This window comes from Micropterus salmoides, unplaced genomic scaffold, assembly GCF_014851395.1.
Source record: "Micropterus salmoides isolate LMB-PRFRI ecotype aquatic unplaced genomic scaffold, ASM1485139v1 Ms_hic_scaffold_3, whole genome shotgun sequence".
Lineage (NCBI taxonomy): Eukaryota > Metazoa > Chordata > Actinopteri > Centrarchiformes > Centrarchidae > Micropterus > Micropterus salmoides.
Genome location: NW_024042261.1, coordinates 25,172,196 through 25,189,506, shown reverse-complemented (window position 1 = coordinate 25,189,506; position 17,311 = coordinate 25,172,196). Strand labels below are relative to the sequence as shown.

The window sequence follows — 17,311 nt, the reverse complement described above, 5'->3', positions numbered from 1 at the left end:
ATTTACACAGGAGAGTAGAGTGCTTCTCACCCTTTTTACATGCATAACAACCGTTGGGATACTATGACAAGCTTTGTTGTTAATAACATTGTCAGGGACCCAAGCAAGAACATTTCATGAGGGAGTAATAAGGAATACATAGTATCTCATTTGCTGTATATTTATTCGTTTGTAATTGTTGTGAATCACAAGCACAAAATTGTCTCTCAGTGTGAAGCCTTAGTTGCCAAAGTGTAACCTGTTTTAACTTCTTAAACTCTGAGGTGCCCAGAGGCAGGGATGGGCAAAAATACATCAAAATGTATTTTAAAATTAGATAGCAAATATATTACTAAGGTACCATGAAATCACTTTGCAAACGTTCTATCGGCCTATTTGATCTATCCCTTCACAGTGACTTAGTTGATTAAGTGACCAATGTTTGAGAGCAACCGCTTTCCTCTGCCTAGTGAGTCATAGATAAATCTGACAGGCAACCGGACCAAATATTTACACATCCCTGTGTTCCCCCAGATGAAGGTTAATTTTAAAGTAATTAACAGTTTAATGTTTAACTAACAGTTTGCTTATGACTCCTAATTTAGTCCTAATTTAGTTAGTTAGTTGGTGTTTGGTAATGAAGGGCTTTCTTTGCATCATTCTGAGCTACAACAAACACGAGTGGTGGATGGATTGATAACCTGCTCTTTAACGGCATTGCAGCACAACATTGTTAATGACACAAAGGCATGTGTGTGCATTTAACAAGTTACACCATCTCATGGCATTATAAAGTAATAAAGTAACTATAAAACACTTTTTTTGTGAAAATTGACAAAAGCTTAAAATAGGCTTAAAGTATCAAGCTAACATTAACTGTGAGGGCTGCTACTCGGGTCAAATAGAACATTAATTGGTTAATGATTTACGCTAGGCTACTAAACACCAATTCTTAACAGTAACTGTTAAGAATTGATATGTTAAAAAAATAATAATAATCGATGGAAAGCTACACACCTATACGTTTCTCATCATGACCTTCTTCAGATCTGGATCAATTTTCTGTTCTGATCTCAACAAGTCTGGGCAAAAAACTGAGTTGGCACCAATCAGAGGTAGCCTTTTTAATCATCACATATACTTTTCACAAAGTAGTTTACAGTATTTTTAAACTACAAAACACTGTTATTACTGTATTAAGTGTTTTGATACAAAATATGATGCAATTTTCATTAATCATATCAAATACAAATGACAAAATCCTATTTTGTAGGGTATTTTAAATACATATAGCCTTAATACTGGCCATCCCTGCCGACAGGTGGGTCCAACTTTAGAGCACTGACAAGAGCTTCCACACTTTCCATATAGCCAAATATTTTAAGCTGAATTTTATAAAAATGTGTAAATTATCTAGATCTGGGATATATCCATTTTATGAAATGATGCCACCATTAAAAACATGGAGTTTGATGGGTTAAATATTTCTCTCAGAGTTGTAACAAACAGATACAGTGCAGGATTTAAAAATGTTTTTAAAGCAACTTAAGAAAAACCTAAAATTTTATGTTAAAGGGTTAAATGGGTAAGAAGTGTTGTTCACATAAGAAAAAGGTGTGGCAGTACACATACTTAGGGACACAGAAAATCAGCACAACGTGTTAAAAGGGAAACAGTAACATTAATAAATAATTAAATAGATAAAACTCATTTTAAAAAGTTATGATTATGATAGTTTGTGCAAGAAACATGCTTCTTACCCATTTCAGAAGTTTTCTTGTTCATGCTATCATCAGAAGCCCATGGGAGAATATTTCATGATGGAGCACATGGCTCACAGCCACTCTGACTAGGTCAGTGGGTCACTGTATGTACAATGTCTCTCTCTCTCTCTGACACACATTCACAAACAATGATACTGACAGTGCCAGGAAACAAATGGAAAACCACCAGCTTGTCCTCAGTCTGCCTAGAAAATGACGGTGTGGTTGCGAGAAACTTGTCTGTTGTTGGAAAGTTGGTGAAACTTAAAGTAAGTCTGAAGAGCAGCTGGCTTTTGAAGGAAATCGATGCCGATTAAAACCTTTTTAATCTTGTAACTCTTGAGCTTTCTGTGGTTGTAAATTAATTGTAATAGTTTCTAAAATTAGGGTGTAATACTTAGCGTATATCAAAAACTGCTAAAATATACTGTATCAAAACATAAAGAACAAACTATCTGGCAGTGTACTGTATGTATCATCAATGTATGTAATGCAATTTAAACTGATAAAGTCACTGTAAAATGTGAAATGTGTGACAGGAAGGGTTTTCTGTGCCGGGGCAGCGTAAAGTGACTGCAGGGTCACAGCAGTGACAGTTAATGGGCTAAGGTGACCTTCGGCCTTTGCAAACAGCGGCAGGCTGGAAATGAACATGGGCTTCCTGTCACCACCCTGGTCAGGAGGAAATGTAGGAAATAGAGATTATACATACACACACACACACCTGTATGTATAAGACACTCTCTACACCTGCTGTACACCCCAGGATGTCAGACCCCAGCCCGCAGATTAGAAAGTTTTCAATCATCTGAAACCAAAGACATTTGTTAATTTTGAGTACCTTTGTAAAGATGTTTTATCCTAATTCCTGTTTACCTGTTATATCCCAGGTGTTGACAGTGATCCTGTGAGGTGTAATATAGTACACATTTAGGGTAATCTGGGATTTATGCAATGATTAACTTGTCATTGGGATCAAAATGTCATTTTTACAAGGTATATTTCATATGACTGTTATAATGACATGCTGCTTTGTAGGAGCAGGATCATTTATGTTAATTAACGCACTGACACATTAACGTATTATTTTAGGTTAAGTTATTCAATATAATTAACTTTATTTCACCAGGATAATCTCAAAGGTGGATTCATGGGCATCTCTCCTGTCTTACAGGGACATCTTGTGGCCACAGCAGGTACACAAAATTTAAAACTCTTATTCAGTGTAGGTATTGAGAGTCACCACTCTCACCTTCTAATATCGTCATCAAATATAATTTATCATCCAGATCCATATATAATATATGTACAAGTGAGCTCAATAGATGTACAAATTTAAACAATATAGCAAGAACTCACATATAAAATTAATGTTAAGAATGCGAGGAACCGGGAAGTTACTTTTAAAACAGTTATGTGGCACTAGGGAACTACCAAATCAAACTGCGACTGGTACTCCTGTTCAAATCCAGTACAAACAGCTGTAATAAAGCCCATTAAGAACAGGGCTGACATGAGGCCAGATGGTTTAAACCTTAAATGAAATGCTGGGAATCTAAATTAAATTGTCTGTAAAACAAAACCATTTTAAAATCAAGCACTGCTTGACCTTGGAAAGTACACTGTAAACCCATATAAGTTCAGAATACTCAAAATATTTGTGGAAACTGATTACCTCAATCTTTTGTAGTAGTGGTAATAATTTTTGAGTAAACCTTAACTTAAATATAATATATTTTTCAAAAACATTTAATTTCAAGAACATTCTCTATTTCCAGATTGTTAATGAGATTTTTTGGTGTTAAGTGATAACCTGAATCTTGAGCTAAATAAAATTTCCTTTTACTACTTACTTTACTGTGTTTTGTGGAAAAAGCGACTATGCATAATTTTATTCCATCAACAGCACTTTTACTTAAATAATATAAAAGGCTTTAAATGTGTAGTTTTATGGAATCATAAGCAAATAAAGATGGCTACTAAAGATTGTTTAAAATAAGTCACTCAATATGCAAATTTTTAAGTCAGGTAGACGAGGTAACGGAACAATGTCAGCGTTTCTGCAGGTTTCACCTGCTCAAATTTAAGACTTTTAAGACCTTTTTAAGACCATTATGAATTAAATTTAAAACCTATGTCACGACTTTAGGGTAGAGTGATGTCTACAAAATTGGCATCGGACGATGCTACGTATTTAACAAGCTGGCATGCGGTGGACCTGCTGACGTGTAAAATGCATCACTGGTGGAAAAAAAACAAAAAAAAAAACAAAAAGAGTTCTGTGTCTTTTCGTGACTTTATAAAACTTAGCCTACTGGTGATGGATAAACTCAGGGGAGCAGACAGGGAGACAATAATAAAGTACACCCCAAAAGCTAAACTTGCTAAATAAGTCTACAGTGTTTTAATTATCACCGTTAGATCTGGGGAAATTCATTTGGTTAGTTTTTATGCTCTCCACAATGATTTTACATTCATTGCGCAGCACCAAGTAGTTTGAGCCTCACCATCTTATAATAGCAGGAAAACACGTGACCTCAGAATCATTACAGATAGGACTGTTCATGTTTGCCTTTTGTGTCTTAATTTACTGCTTTATACATTTGTAGAAATTTACATAAATAATAGGCAACATGAGAACCACCTCCCTTCTGTATTATTACAAGCATTTCATATGGTGTTTATTTTTGGTCATAAGTTGCGAGTGTGTAAAACATGCTCGTGAGCAAATTATGTTACTCCACACGCGCAAAAATTACCCTTCAAGCTCGCACGATAAAGTACTCGTGCACAAATTCAACAACCGAGAGTTGTACAGGTAGCTGCGAGCGGACGCCTGGCATGCTCTCAAAGGATAACTCTGCTTGCACAGTAGAATTCTCCTTGCGGAGTGGATTTCTGCTCGCTCGAGTCTACATGACTTTTGACAATTTGGGGGCGAAAACCAAGGAAGGCACTGACTCTCTTATGATTGGTTACCAGCAGTGACTATATTTGCAGCAGTTTTTGGATAAATATTAAAAATAATGTGTTCTGATTACTATCCTTATATATGATACCATTTCTTCTGGGGAGTTGGGGAAGCAGTATTATCCGTTTTGTTTAATTTTGGAGGGAAGAGGTATGACGTTACAACACATTAACAGCAGACTATATTTGCAGCACTTTTCGTATAATGTGCATTGATTACTACGTTAACTGTACTTCCAGTAGTGAGACAGCATTAACAGTGTTACCTGTTGAAATGCAACTGCAGAGATGGTTAGGCTACTGAGTGAATTACTCTGTTCCTAAATACAATCCATATAATTACTGCTTGGTAATTTTCTTTTAATTGGCTAGTGTAACGTTACCCCTTTATCCTTCCCGAAACACAGGCCAAACAATACCTCAGAACACACAAATACATGCATAGAATGTACTGTATATGCAGAATATATATAATTAGTCTACTGTATATCACATGACCTAATGTACTGTTGTGTTTAGACACATTCACATAAACATCCCCAACAACTGAATATCAATAAATAACTTCAGCTGCTCAGTTTAAGTGAAGAGAGAAGTTTGGTCAATAGTGCAAAATATATAAGGCAACCAATTACATTCAAAAAAACACTACCTTATATAGATTATCTAGTGGGAGAGGGTCACTGAGGTTGTTTTTGTTGAGGACACTCCACTGTCAGAAGCAGACCAGGTCATAGGCCCCAGATGAGACCAGGTCTTGAGGAGACATGAGCCTGGTGCTGCTGGAAAGAACAGGGAGAAGAAAGATGAAACAGTGTTAATACACGTTGATACATTTAAGACGTGGATTTTAATATTATAATGTAAATAATTATAATATACATGGAAAGCCAATGTTTCCCAAATAATTTCATGAGGTTGAGCTTACAGGAGTGAGAGTACACAGTTAGGTCCAGTTGTATCTGGACATTGGCATGATTTCAGTTATTTGGTTCTATAAACTTTTTTTCATGTTATTTCAGTGGACTAAAAGTTGTAAGACAAGTTGCTTTACACCTTAATAAAATGGGCATATTTAGTACTACTACTTTGTTGCAAATTCTTTGAATTTAATGACCAAATATTAAATACCAGAAGAGGGATCAAGTGTGTACACATCCAGGTAAAAAGCCAAATCAATCGCAGCAAGGTAAACACACTTTTAGGCTCAAATAATTCTATGTTAATTCTCTGTATTTTAAGGCAGCATTTCAATCTACAAGATTTAAATGTGCAGACTTTTCTCAAATTATAATGTATGCATTTGTTGGTCATCACTGTTGAGATTTGTTGTAGTTTAGGTGGCAAGCTAGCACAGTGGTTTGGGTGACCCATACAGTCTATGGGGTGACCACACTCAACCACACATCCCAGAAGAGCAACAGGGAAAACCTTGTGTCTGCAGTGGTCACTTTATTAGGTACACCTATACAATCTAATGTAATAAATACACCAGCTCAGCCATGAATTCTGCTTTTATGATGCCTGTACTGTTCAGGATTTATTTACACAGACATACATAGAAGTGTTAATTCACTTACATGTTTTATCACTGAGGTTTTATGACTCATAATTGGTGATGTTGGTGTTGTACTGAGCTGCATTTTATTTAGAGGAGTTTCTGATATTCTGGCCCTGTAATGTACAGTATGTAAATAGGGAGGACAAAAAAAAATCCTCATATCCAACACAATGTAGATCAGTAAAACACCCTTTAATTTTAACCTCAGTATTAAACATTCAATTAAATTTACACATTTATGCTCATATGTGTAAATTTATTTAAATAATGGCACAGCTGTTGTATTGAACTGGATTACATTGTAAAGGTGCACCTATTAAGGCCACTAAGAGCATTCAACACAGTAAGACCAGCAGCTGAAAGATGTGTAAATGCCTCCGTAGCTCAAATTATTTGTATGTCTCATGTCACTATATTCATATTTGCATCAATGTGGAAGAAAGTTTGTCCTGGTTATTGTTGGGTGAATATGGTATTTGCACTCCACTAACTTACTTTTAAATATACGAGTTTGGCACGTTTATGTCTATGTCTATGAGGCCTATAAGCAGACACAGCTGCCAGTTTATTAGGTACACCGAGCTAAAACTAATGCAGTCCTGCAATAATCCTACCTTCATGAAGGTTAAAATATTCCGTTTTTGCTGTTCAGAGGCACTGATTCAACACAGAGAGCTGTTTCTGACAGGGACATACCTCGTTGATATTTGGATCCTTTGTGGATAACTGGCTTGCTCGCTCATTAAAGTCAGTCTCCGATGGTTTCATATGTCAGCTCTTCAACAGAAAAACATATGAACTCGTTATGCCAACGAATCAACTTACACTTATAACTTGACATTTAAAGTAAATGTTGGCAAACAGACAGTGAGTAACGTTAACTTTATGGTAACTTAGCCAGTGAAGTGTTGCTCAGGTTAGCTAGCTGCACTTAGAAGCTGCACTGGACTGGAGTGTGGAACGAGAGATTAAGCAGTAAAATAAATAAAACAGAAAAATTATTTTATCTAAATCAGTTTCTTAAGAAACTTAATTATGTAACAATATATCTTAATTGCAGTTTTCCCCAAGAGACCTGACAATGATAAATCATGATGTTTTCAGAACTATTCAGTGTTCAGAACTATCGGCTGCCCCGTGACACACGTCTTTTCCGCATGCAGACTTGGCCATGGGTGGCTCTAACGACCATGATGACTGTCGTTACCACAGCCAGGAGCACTAACGAACCAGTGGTATCGATGATCCTAGCTACGATCCAAGAGGTTAAATAGCTGAGTTTCCCTACCACTCAGTCAGAACTGAAGAAGTCTCTTGGATGAGGGACAAAACATCTTCTAGTTTCTTCTACCAAGTCCAGTTGCCCTTGACCTCAGCTTTCATTGGATAACTATGACCTGGATGACTGAGAACCTTCACAGACAGGGACAGCGGCGTTCATTCATTAAGCAGCAACAGTAGGCTTCAAATATGTTTTATATCTGTGGTACAATCCGAAAGACTTGCGGCAATAACACGAAAGCTGCCAATTGGTAAATTCGGACCGATTTGGACTAGCAACAGAAAGAACTACACCACCACGGGAGGAAAAAAGATTCTTGAGCGCTGCGGGGCCATTTCAATGAGCATTACAGGTAGCGTTACATGGATGTTGGAAAATAAATACCCGTTTAAAATTAATTAAGACCTGGAACACAAACTTCAGCGAATTAAGACTTTTTAAGGCCTTATATTTTGAAATTTTAGACTTTAAGACCCTGCCGAAACCCTGCAGGACGTCTACCTGACAGGTGCTGTTATCAGAGCAGCTCCTTTAATCTGGAGGTCTTAAGTGTGTTTGATTGTCCGAGTGACAGAAAGTGACAGTGAATCTCAGAGGAGGAAAATACTCTGGCACTACAAATACGGTGTCAGTGTGTCAGGTAATAAATGCTTCAGCTTCTCCAGACTAACAAAAGTCTGTTCCCAACTAGAGAAGTGAAGCAGGTTAACAGACATCTCCCCTTCAGATAGGAAGCTGAGCAGGAAGCTAACTGAAGGTCTTTTAGTTCAAATTATAGAAATTAACGAGCAGCTGTGTTTTATTCCAGCCTACCTGTCCAGCTGAGAGAAGAGAGGTGTTCAGCTCCGTCCTGAAAACAGACTGAACATCCACGGGGTACCATATTTGGGTCACACATAGCGACTTGTCAATCTCAAGGTAGCCCTGGCCTAAAGCCTCACCTGCTTTCAGGTCTATTTTCCTCTAAATGGGACCATCGTTTACTAAATGAACATCATGCTGTGGTGAAGAAGACTAGCGACTGACACCATATACGATCCAGTGGAGTCGCCCCAGTGCTGGCTGTTAGAGAGAATGCAGGTTTGAGGCTTCACTTTTCAAACCTGGAGGTTCCTTCTTGGTGAAGACACAAAGCTGCTTCCTGGTTTCACAAATCAGACACATTAAATATCAAATTTCCATGTGGTTTTGAAACGGACCAATCAAAGAATGAGACGCAGATTCAGGTTGTCCTCACACAGAGGAGCAGGTGGAGGTGGGGCTACGTACTGAGGCGCTGCTGGAGGCGCTCTCCTCGTTGTTGGGTGGAAGCGAGGCGAGGAGGCTGGAGCCTTACGGCAGGACTTGGGAGGCTTGGTCTTGGAGTCCTCGTACTCCTCGGCCCGGATGAACAGGTCGCTGAGGCAGATACAATCAATCAGCTATCAGTTATCAATACCTCCTGAAGCGATCAATTAGCCTGTGTGTGTACTGACAGCTGTACTTGGTGTTGCTCAGGTTCAGCCTCAGGTTGTCCATGAGCTCCAGGATCTGTTCCAGGGTAAGCTGAGCCAGTTTACTGCTGGAACTGCAAAGACTGAGGAAGGAGACACCACCGCTGTTCAACAGGTACCCAGAGACCGTCCTCACTTATCAGTCCTTACATCTGTCCTATCTGTCCTTATCCGTTTGTCTTCACTTCTGTCCTCATATGACTGTCTTCACCTGTCAGTCCCCACCTCTGTCCTGTCTGTCCTCACCTCTGTCTCTTGCGGGGCTGGTTGTTGTTCTTGATCAGCTGGCCCTTGATGTGTTATAGATAGAATTTTTTTATCTAAATGGAGTTATATAACTAAAGTTCAGGAACAGGACCACGCCTCTCTCACTAATTCGACCACCTGCGCCTCATCCAATTCCTCCAATCAACCACCTGAGCTTCAATCATTTTATCCACCTGTGCCTCTCTAATCCAATCACATGCACTCACGTATATAAGCCTGTCTAACCCCTTTCCTCTCCCGCTTCTCAGTTCTCACACCCCTCCCACCCAAACCCTGTTTTTTCACCTATTTTAAATGGGCAGCATGGTGGCCCAGTGCACAGCACTGCGTCCTCACAGCAAGAAGGTTCTGGGTTTAGACCTCGCTCAGCCCAGGCCTTTCTGTGCAGAGTTTGCATGTTCTCCCCGTGTTTGTGTGGATTTCCCCCGGGTGCTCCGGTTTCCTCCCACCATGAAAGACATGCACACTAAAATCCATAATTCTGCCAAGTAATCATCTTGTCTTTTTATACAACAGGAACCACAGGGGGGTTATAAGCAAGCCGCTTATCGAGACGGGCCCCCACCCTGAGTCTCGGCCCCCGGGTTCCTAGCTGCTCCGGCCACCAAACCCTAAACAACCCCCTTCATCCCTCTCCCCTCGACCCCTTCATCCCTCTCCCCTCTCCCCCTTCATCCCTCTTCTCTCAACCCCTTCATCCCTCTTCTCTCGGCCCCTTCATCCCTCTCCCCTCTCCCCCTTCATCCCTCTCCCCTCTCCCCCTTCATCCCTCTTCTCTCAACCCCTTCATCCCTCTTCTCTCGGCCCCTTCATCCCTCTCCCCTCTCCCCCTTCATCCCTCTTCTCTCAACCCCTTCATCCCTCTTCTCTCAACCCCTTCATCCCTCTTCTCTCGGCCCCTTCATCCCCCTCCCCACGTTCCCCTCGTTCTGTTTTACTGAAGTTATTGTAATATTGTTCAGTAGTCTTGTTTACATTAGGTCAGGGTTGTGTGCTGCTGGTGTATCATGAATCCGTCCCTGGTTCTAAACTACACAAGCACCAATCACAGTAAAGTTTTTGTGAAGAGTGATCAGTATTTTAAAAGGTGTTTTCAATGTGTCAAATTTTCAAAACATCTATTTCAATATTTTAAAAAGCTTTAACAAAATATTAAGGCCGATGCCGAGGTCTTCAATTCCATAGTCCTTCGATGGTTTCATACCATAGTTTGTTAAACTCTGTTACACTTTTTGCTGCACATGTGCTCCTTGGGAAACAGGTTAGCGTAGAGCCCTGCCCTTATTGAGACTGCTTAACGATCCTATTATTTAATCATACCACTATCGATACTTTATTATGTGGTGACAGTTATTTGGTAAGACCAGACCTAACGGGCATGAAGTAAGCCTGCACGGAATGAAGACTGAGAACTGACTTGCAATAAATAAGCATATATTGAAGTGTGCATATTAACTACCTGGTTGTTTTAAAATTATTTAAAGGATTAGAATTTAATATTTTAAATACAGCTATGCTGTGTCTAGAGCAGCAACATTAATGTTTACATCATAATACTGAGTGATGTTTAACTGTCTCAGCCAGCAGCTGAGTTTACAACAAAGTGCCAAATTTTAAGGCTGCAGACAGCTTTGTTTAATTTACTTCATACAAGGCTTAACATTCACACAATTCCTCCAGACTGTCTCTCAGTATGAAATAACGTTTCACTGCTCAGTGTGTGGAACAGACGCTAGCCACATTAGCCACGCAGCATGCTAGCGGCAAGTTCAGTAGCTAACATACTGTATTACAGTAAAACTGCATATAAAGTCCACAACTTACATGTTCCAAGTTTTAAGTCTGCTTCAACCCATCCCTGTCCTTCAGTCCCGAAGTGAATCCTGGTTTGTTATGTCACTGGTCCTCTTTGTGAAATGGTTAGTAACTTCAGTAACTTACAGAGGAGGTGCTGGGCAGCCTGTCACAGCCGCTGTGTGTTCAAACTTAGTCTAGTTATTAGCCTAGTGTAAATTATTGCTAATGGGATTTATGCATTAATGAAATAAAAACAGTTGCACCACGGAGAGAATTTACAACATAACTCGGGGGTCAGCTTAGGGGTCATAAATAAATTACAATTGTTAAAACAGTGTTATGGGAAAATCATCATTTATTTCAATAGCTTCCATGTCATGTCATACAAAGACAACAATGCCGAACTGTAGAGCTACACTGTGCAAATGAGATACACCTCTTTATATTATATTTGAGTGCATATCCGAATTTATATTAATATTAATTAACAATTTATGGAAATAATGCTTTTTTTTTCAATAGCTTCCATGTCATTTGATTCAGGGACTCCAAACCAATGCTGAATTGTAGTACTACACCAGGCAAGTGAGACACACCTCTTCATTTTAGATGTGAGTACTTGTTTTATTTCATATTAACACTTATTAATATAAATATATATAAATATAAATGTATATAATAAATATAAATGTATTTTTGAGAAAGAAGGACATATTTTTGACAATAACAGCTACAATCACCTACCTTGTTGACATTTTTTCGGCTAACTTTACTCTGAAAAATGTGTTCCTCTTGAAAACACAATGTTTCGAAATTCAGATCGATTTAACTTTCTAACATTCCTTATAGTAATCCCATGGTAACAGGGTTAATTGATCTTAATGACTAATGTAATCTTTATGACTTTAGATAGAACAGACAGATGACTATCAATGACTGTCACGTAGGCTATTAATTTAATAAATGTCCAATAAACTAAGAAAACAGCATGTTAAGTGGTTTGTGTCTGTGTACTGCCTTACAATAGTTTACAGCACGGTTTATTGTGTTGCGTGGGGATGCTGCAGTTGGTCAGAAAAAGGAGTACGAATGTATGGTTTCCCAGCTGATATGGAGAGGAGGGAAAATGGTTGACTCAGGTCAACCGGAGCAACCTTACAATCAGTAAAGAGGCTAACAACAAAAAAATATGTGAGGTAATTTTTCCACAAAGAAAGAACACAACACTGGCTTTGGTTTATTAAACACATTACTGCAGATAATCTTCAGGCTCCACTGAACCCCCTATGATTCTTGTGCTGAGGGAGGGAGAACAAGAGAAAGAAAGGGTTAGACAAACCTACACATCTGAAAAGATTTTCAGGTCATGTTTATCCTAGAAAAGTTGAATCGAGAGCAACTGGACTGGTTTTAGATGACATTTCAGAAGAAGTCCAGTTGCCCTCAATTCAACCTTTCTTAGAAAAGGCTACACAGGTTTGAATGTGGAAGTTATGGATTGTTAAGTTTTAGAACTTCATTAACAACTAGCAGTAACGGTAATAACGGTTCTCACACACAGGAACTTTGATGATGATATGATATGAATTTGTACAAAGTAATTATGTAATTTAGTGTAAACATATCCAGTATTGAGTGTTCACCAATATGGTGCATTCAGCCACTATGATGTATTAATGTGGATAGATAAACCTGAATTGTTGTGTGGAAAATAAGCTCAAGTCACTTCACAGGCACATTTTGAGGCAGACCAGTTTGTCAGGCCCAAAAAGGTCAAGCAGATGCTATTCCCACCATCTTTGTGCATCATCCCCAAACCTGTAAATAGTAAAGTCCTAGCTGCTGATCGAACCTATACTTTTAAAAGTGAAACAGGTATAATAAATACTAACTCTTCAACAGTATTATTTCTTATTTTGAAGCGGTAAAATATTATTTTGAAAAAATATAAAATTAACAGTGCCATGTCTGCTACTTACATCCGTTTCAAAGATTGAGGAAAGAAGGGATGTAGAGATTAAGAGAAGGAAAAGTGAGAGTAAAGAAAGAAGGGATGCAGACCCTGAGAGAAGAGACAGAAATAAGTAAAATAACATTGTAAGTATGATTCTTTATAAATGGTATATTATAATATGCATTTACAATCATGTGTTGTCTTCTATCTCACCATGTGTGCTCAGACCCCCCCCGTTCACGCTGTACACCCACGACTGCATCCCCCGACATGGAGAGAACTCTGTTATGAAGTTTGAGGACGACGCCACCATTATCAGCCGAATTTCAAACAACGATGAGACTTCATATCGGGAGGAAATTCATAATCTTGTAGAGTGCTCAGAGAACAACCTACTACTCAACGTCAGCAAAACCAAAGAGCTGATAATGAGCTGAGATAAAGATACACACTCCTGTCTACATCAGTGGAGCTGAGGTGAACAGTTTCAGGTTCCTGGAAATCAGCATCACAGAGAACCTGACATGGTCATCTCACATCTCCACGCTGGTGAAGAAAGCACAGAAACTACTGTATTTCTTGAGGAAGCTAAAGAAGGCCAAATTCCCATGCCAAGTTCTTGTCAGCTTTTACAGAGGAGCAATAGAAAGCACTTGACTAGAAACATCACTAAATGGCATGGGATGTGTACGGTCCAGGACCGGAGGGCTCTGCAGTGGAGCTGAGAAGATCAGTGGTACCCATCTACCTGAGCATCAGTGATATCGGTGAGGTGAGTTGCCTACATAGAGCCCAAAGGATACTAAAGGACAGTACCCATCCAGCCACAGCCTGTTCACCATGCTGCCTTCTGGGAAGAGCTCAAAACTCAATTTCACTCTATAACTTGTTATAATGTGACAACAAACCTACCTAGCTAGCTAACTAGCTACCTAGCTATTTGCTTGTTGTTTCTGCCATGTTGGATCATATGCCCCGATGACATCATGAAAGAACCCTCCTAATCAAAGTGATGCCCCACTGAACAGGGTCATTTAGAATGTTCTTTGATGTTCTTTGATGTTCTTTGATGTAGTCAGTCTGTGTCATCACGTGTCATGTTCTGGAATGTTAGGTGAGCCTTTAATGCAGTCTGTTCAGTACCTGATTCAGTTAGACCAGACAACACGAAGAGATGAGGTGCTTGCATTTAGCAGATGGGTTTCAATAAACCGGGTCACCGATTTCCAAATACTTTCCAACTATCCTAAAGTAAGTAAATTTTTTTTTTATTTGATGCAGAGCTAGAGAGTTTGGGCAAACACTTCAAGCGTGCTGCTGATCGCAGCATGTCTTCACCATACTCCAGTGTAAAAAGCTGTCCATTTAAAGATTAAGGTTGCTGTTATTCTGTATTTTTTGTGTTGTCAAATAATCAATTTATTAAGTAAACAGATCTTATTGATACTGGAGGGTGTCACAGATGTCCAAATAGCCTACTTTCTAACGTTCCTAAGGTAAGCTGGTGAATTTTTCTTTTGATCAAGGCCAAGAGGTTTGGGTAGACACTTCAAGTGTACTGCAACACTTGACAACGTCTACTCATAGTACCATGTCTTCACCATGCCCCATGTAAAAAAATGTCGATTTTAGGATAACGGTTGTTTTTTCCCTGTGTTTCTCATGTTGTCGTCTAATCGTGTCATTAAGAAAACAGATTTGAATGAAACTGGATGGAGTCACAGACTTCAAACTACAATCAAACGTCCTAAGGTAACCTGATGATTTTTAATATTGATCAAGACCTAGAAGTTTGGTAGACATCTCAAGTATGTTGCTACATTTCACTCACACTTGATGACGTCTACTCATGGTAGCATGTCTTCACCATACCGCATGCAAAGTAAATGTCTATTAGAGGAGAAAAGTCCTTTTTTTCTGATTTTTTTTCTTGTTTTCAGCAGATCAGGTCATTAAGAAAACAGATTTGAATTAAATTGGACAGAGTCACGGGTTTTAAACTAGCATCAAACGTTCCTAAGGTAACCTGATGATTTTTAATATTGATCAAGGTCTAGAAATATGGGTAGACACTTCAAGTGTACTGCTACATTTTACTAACACTTGATGACGTCTACTCATAGTAGCATGTCTTCACCATACTCCATGTAAAAAAATGTCAATTTGAGGAGAAAAGTCCTTTTTTTCAGATTTTTTTTCTTGTTTTCAACAGATCAGGTCATTAAGAAAACAGATTTGAATTAAATTGGACGGAGTCACGGGTTTTAAACTAGCATCAAACGTTCCTAAGGTAACCTGATGATTTTTAATATTGATCAAGGTCTAGAAATATGGGTAGACACTTCAAGTGTACTGCTACATTTTACTAACACTTGATGACGTCTACTCATAGTAGCATGTCTTCACCATACTTCATGTAAAAAATTGTCAATTTGAGGAGAAAAGTCCTTTTTTTCAGATTTTTTTTCTTGTTTTCAACAGATCAGGTCATTAAGAAAACAGATTTGAATGAAACTGGATGGAGTCACAGACTTCAAACTACAGTCAAACGATCCTAAGGTAACCTGATCATTTTTAATATTGATCAAGTTCTATAAGTTTCGTAGACATCTCAAGTGTGTTGCTACATTTCACTCACACTTGATAACCTCTACTCTTCGTAGAATGTCTTCACCATACTGCATATAAAAATATTTCAATGTAAAGCTTAAGATTGGTGTTATTCTGTATTTGTTGTGTTGTCAATTAATCCACTTATTAAGAAAACACATTTTCTTGATGCTGGAATGAGTCTCAGATGTCGTAATTCTTTGCAACGTTCCTAAGGTAAGCTGGTGAGTTTTTCTTTTGATCAAGGCCCAGATGTTTGGGTAGACACTTCAAGTGTTCTGCTACATTTGCTAACACTTGATGACGTCTACTCATAGTAGCATGTCTTCACCATACTCCAGTGTAAAAAGTTGTCCATTTAAAGATTAAGGTTGCTGTTATTCTGTATTTTTGTGTTGTCAAATAATCAATTTATTAAGTAAACAGATCTTATTGATACTGGAGGGTGTCACAGATGTCCAAATAGCCTACTTTCTAACGTTCCTAAGGTAAGCTGGTGAATTTTTCTTTTGATCAAGGCCAAGAGGTTTGGGTAGACACTTCAAGTGTACTGCAACACTTGACAACGTCTACTCATAGTACCATGTCTTCACCATGCCCCATGTAAAAAAATGTCGATTTTAGGATAACGGTTGTTTTTTCCCTGTGTTTCTCATGTTGTCATCTAATCGTGTCATTAAGAAAACAGATTTGAATGAAACTGGATGGAGTCACAGACTTCAAACTACAATCAAACGTCCTAAGGTAACCTGATGATTTTTAATATTGATCAAGACCTAGAAGTTTGGTAGACATCTCAAGTATGTTGCTACATTTCACTCACACTTGATGACGTCTACTCATGGTAGCATGTCTTCACCATACCGCATGCAAAATAAATGTCTATTTGAGGAAAAGTCCTTTTTTTCTGATTTTTTTCTTGTTTTCAGCAGATCAGGTCATTAAGAAAACAGATTTGAATTAAATTGGACGGAGTCACGGGTTTTAAACTAGCATCAAACGTTCCTAAGGTAACCTGATGATTTTTAATATGATCAAGGTCTAGAATATGGGTAGACACTTCAAGTGTACTGCTACATTTTACTAACACTTGATGACGTCTACTCATAGTAGCATGTCTTCACCATACTCATAAAAAATTGTCAATTTGAGGAGAAAAGTCCTTTTTTTCTAATTTTTTTCTTGTTGTCATCTCATCAGGTCATTAAGTAAACAGATTTGAATGAAACTGGGTGGAGTCACAGGTTTTAAACTACCATCAAATGTTCTTGAAGTAAGCTGATGATTTTTAGTTTTTTATGAAGTCTTATAGGTTTGGGCTGACACCTCATGCGTACTGCTGCATTTCATTCACAGCTGATAACCTCTATTCATCGCAGCATGTCTTCACCATACCCCAATGTACAAAATTGTCTATTTTAGGATAACGGTTGTTTTATCCCTGTGTTTCTCATGTTGTCATCTAATCGTGTCATTAAGAAAACAGATTTGAATGAAACTGGATGGAGTCACAGACTTCAAACTACAGTCAAACGATCCTAAGGTAACCTGATGATTTTTAATATTGATCAAGTTCTATAAGTTTGGTAGACATCTCAAGTGTGTTGCTACATTTCACTCACACTTGATAACCTC

At 38.4% G+C, this 17,311-nt stretch overlaps 2 long non-coding RNA genes across 2 annotated transcripts; one reads left to right on the top strand and one right to left on the bottom strand.

Moving 5' to 3' along the window:
* Positions 1–140: 140 nt before the first annotated feature.
* On the bottom strand, positions 141–7,247 carry LOC119882437. The gene is made up of 3 exons (XR_005440512.1): positions 6,970–7,247; positions 5,365–5,494; positions 141–2,414 (listed from the first exon to the last, which is right to left on the bottom strand). It is a non-coding gene; the product is annotated as an uncharacterized LOC119882437 (long non-coding RNA).
* An 8,725-nt stretch (positions 7,248–15,972) lies between these two features.
* Positions 15,973–16,899, top strand: LOC119882336. Its single transcript, XR_005440496.1, has 3 exons — positions 15,973–16,420; positions 16,609–16,686; positions 16,877–16,899. It is a non-coding gene; the product is annotated as an uncharacterized LOC119882336 (long non-coding RNA).
* The last annotated feature ends 412 nt before the right edge of the window (positions 16,900–17,311 follow it).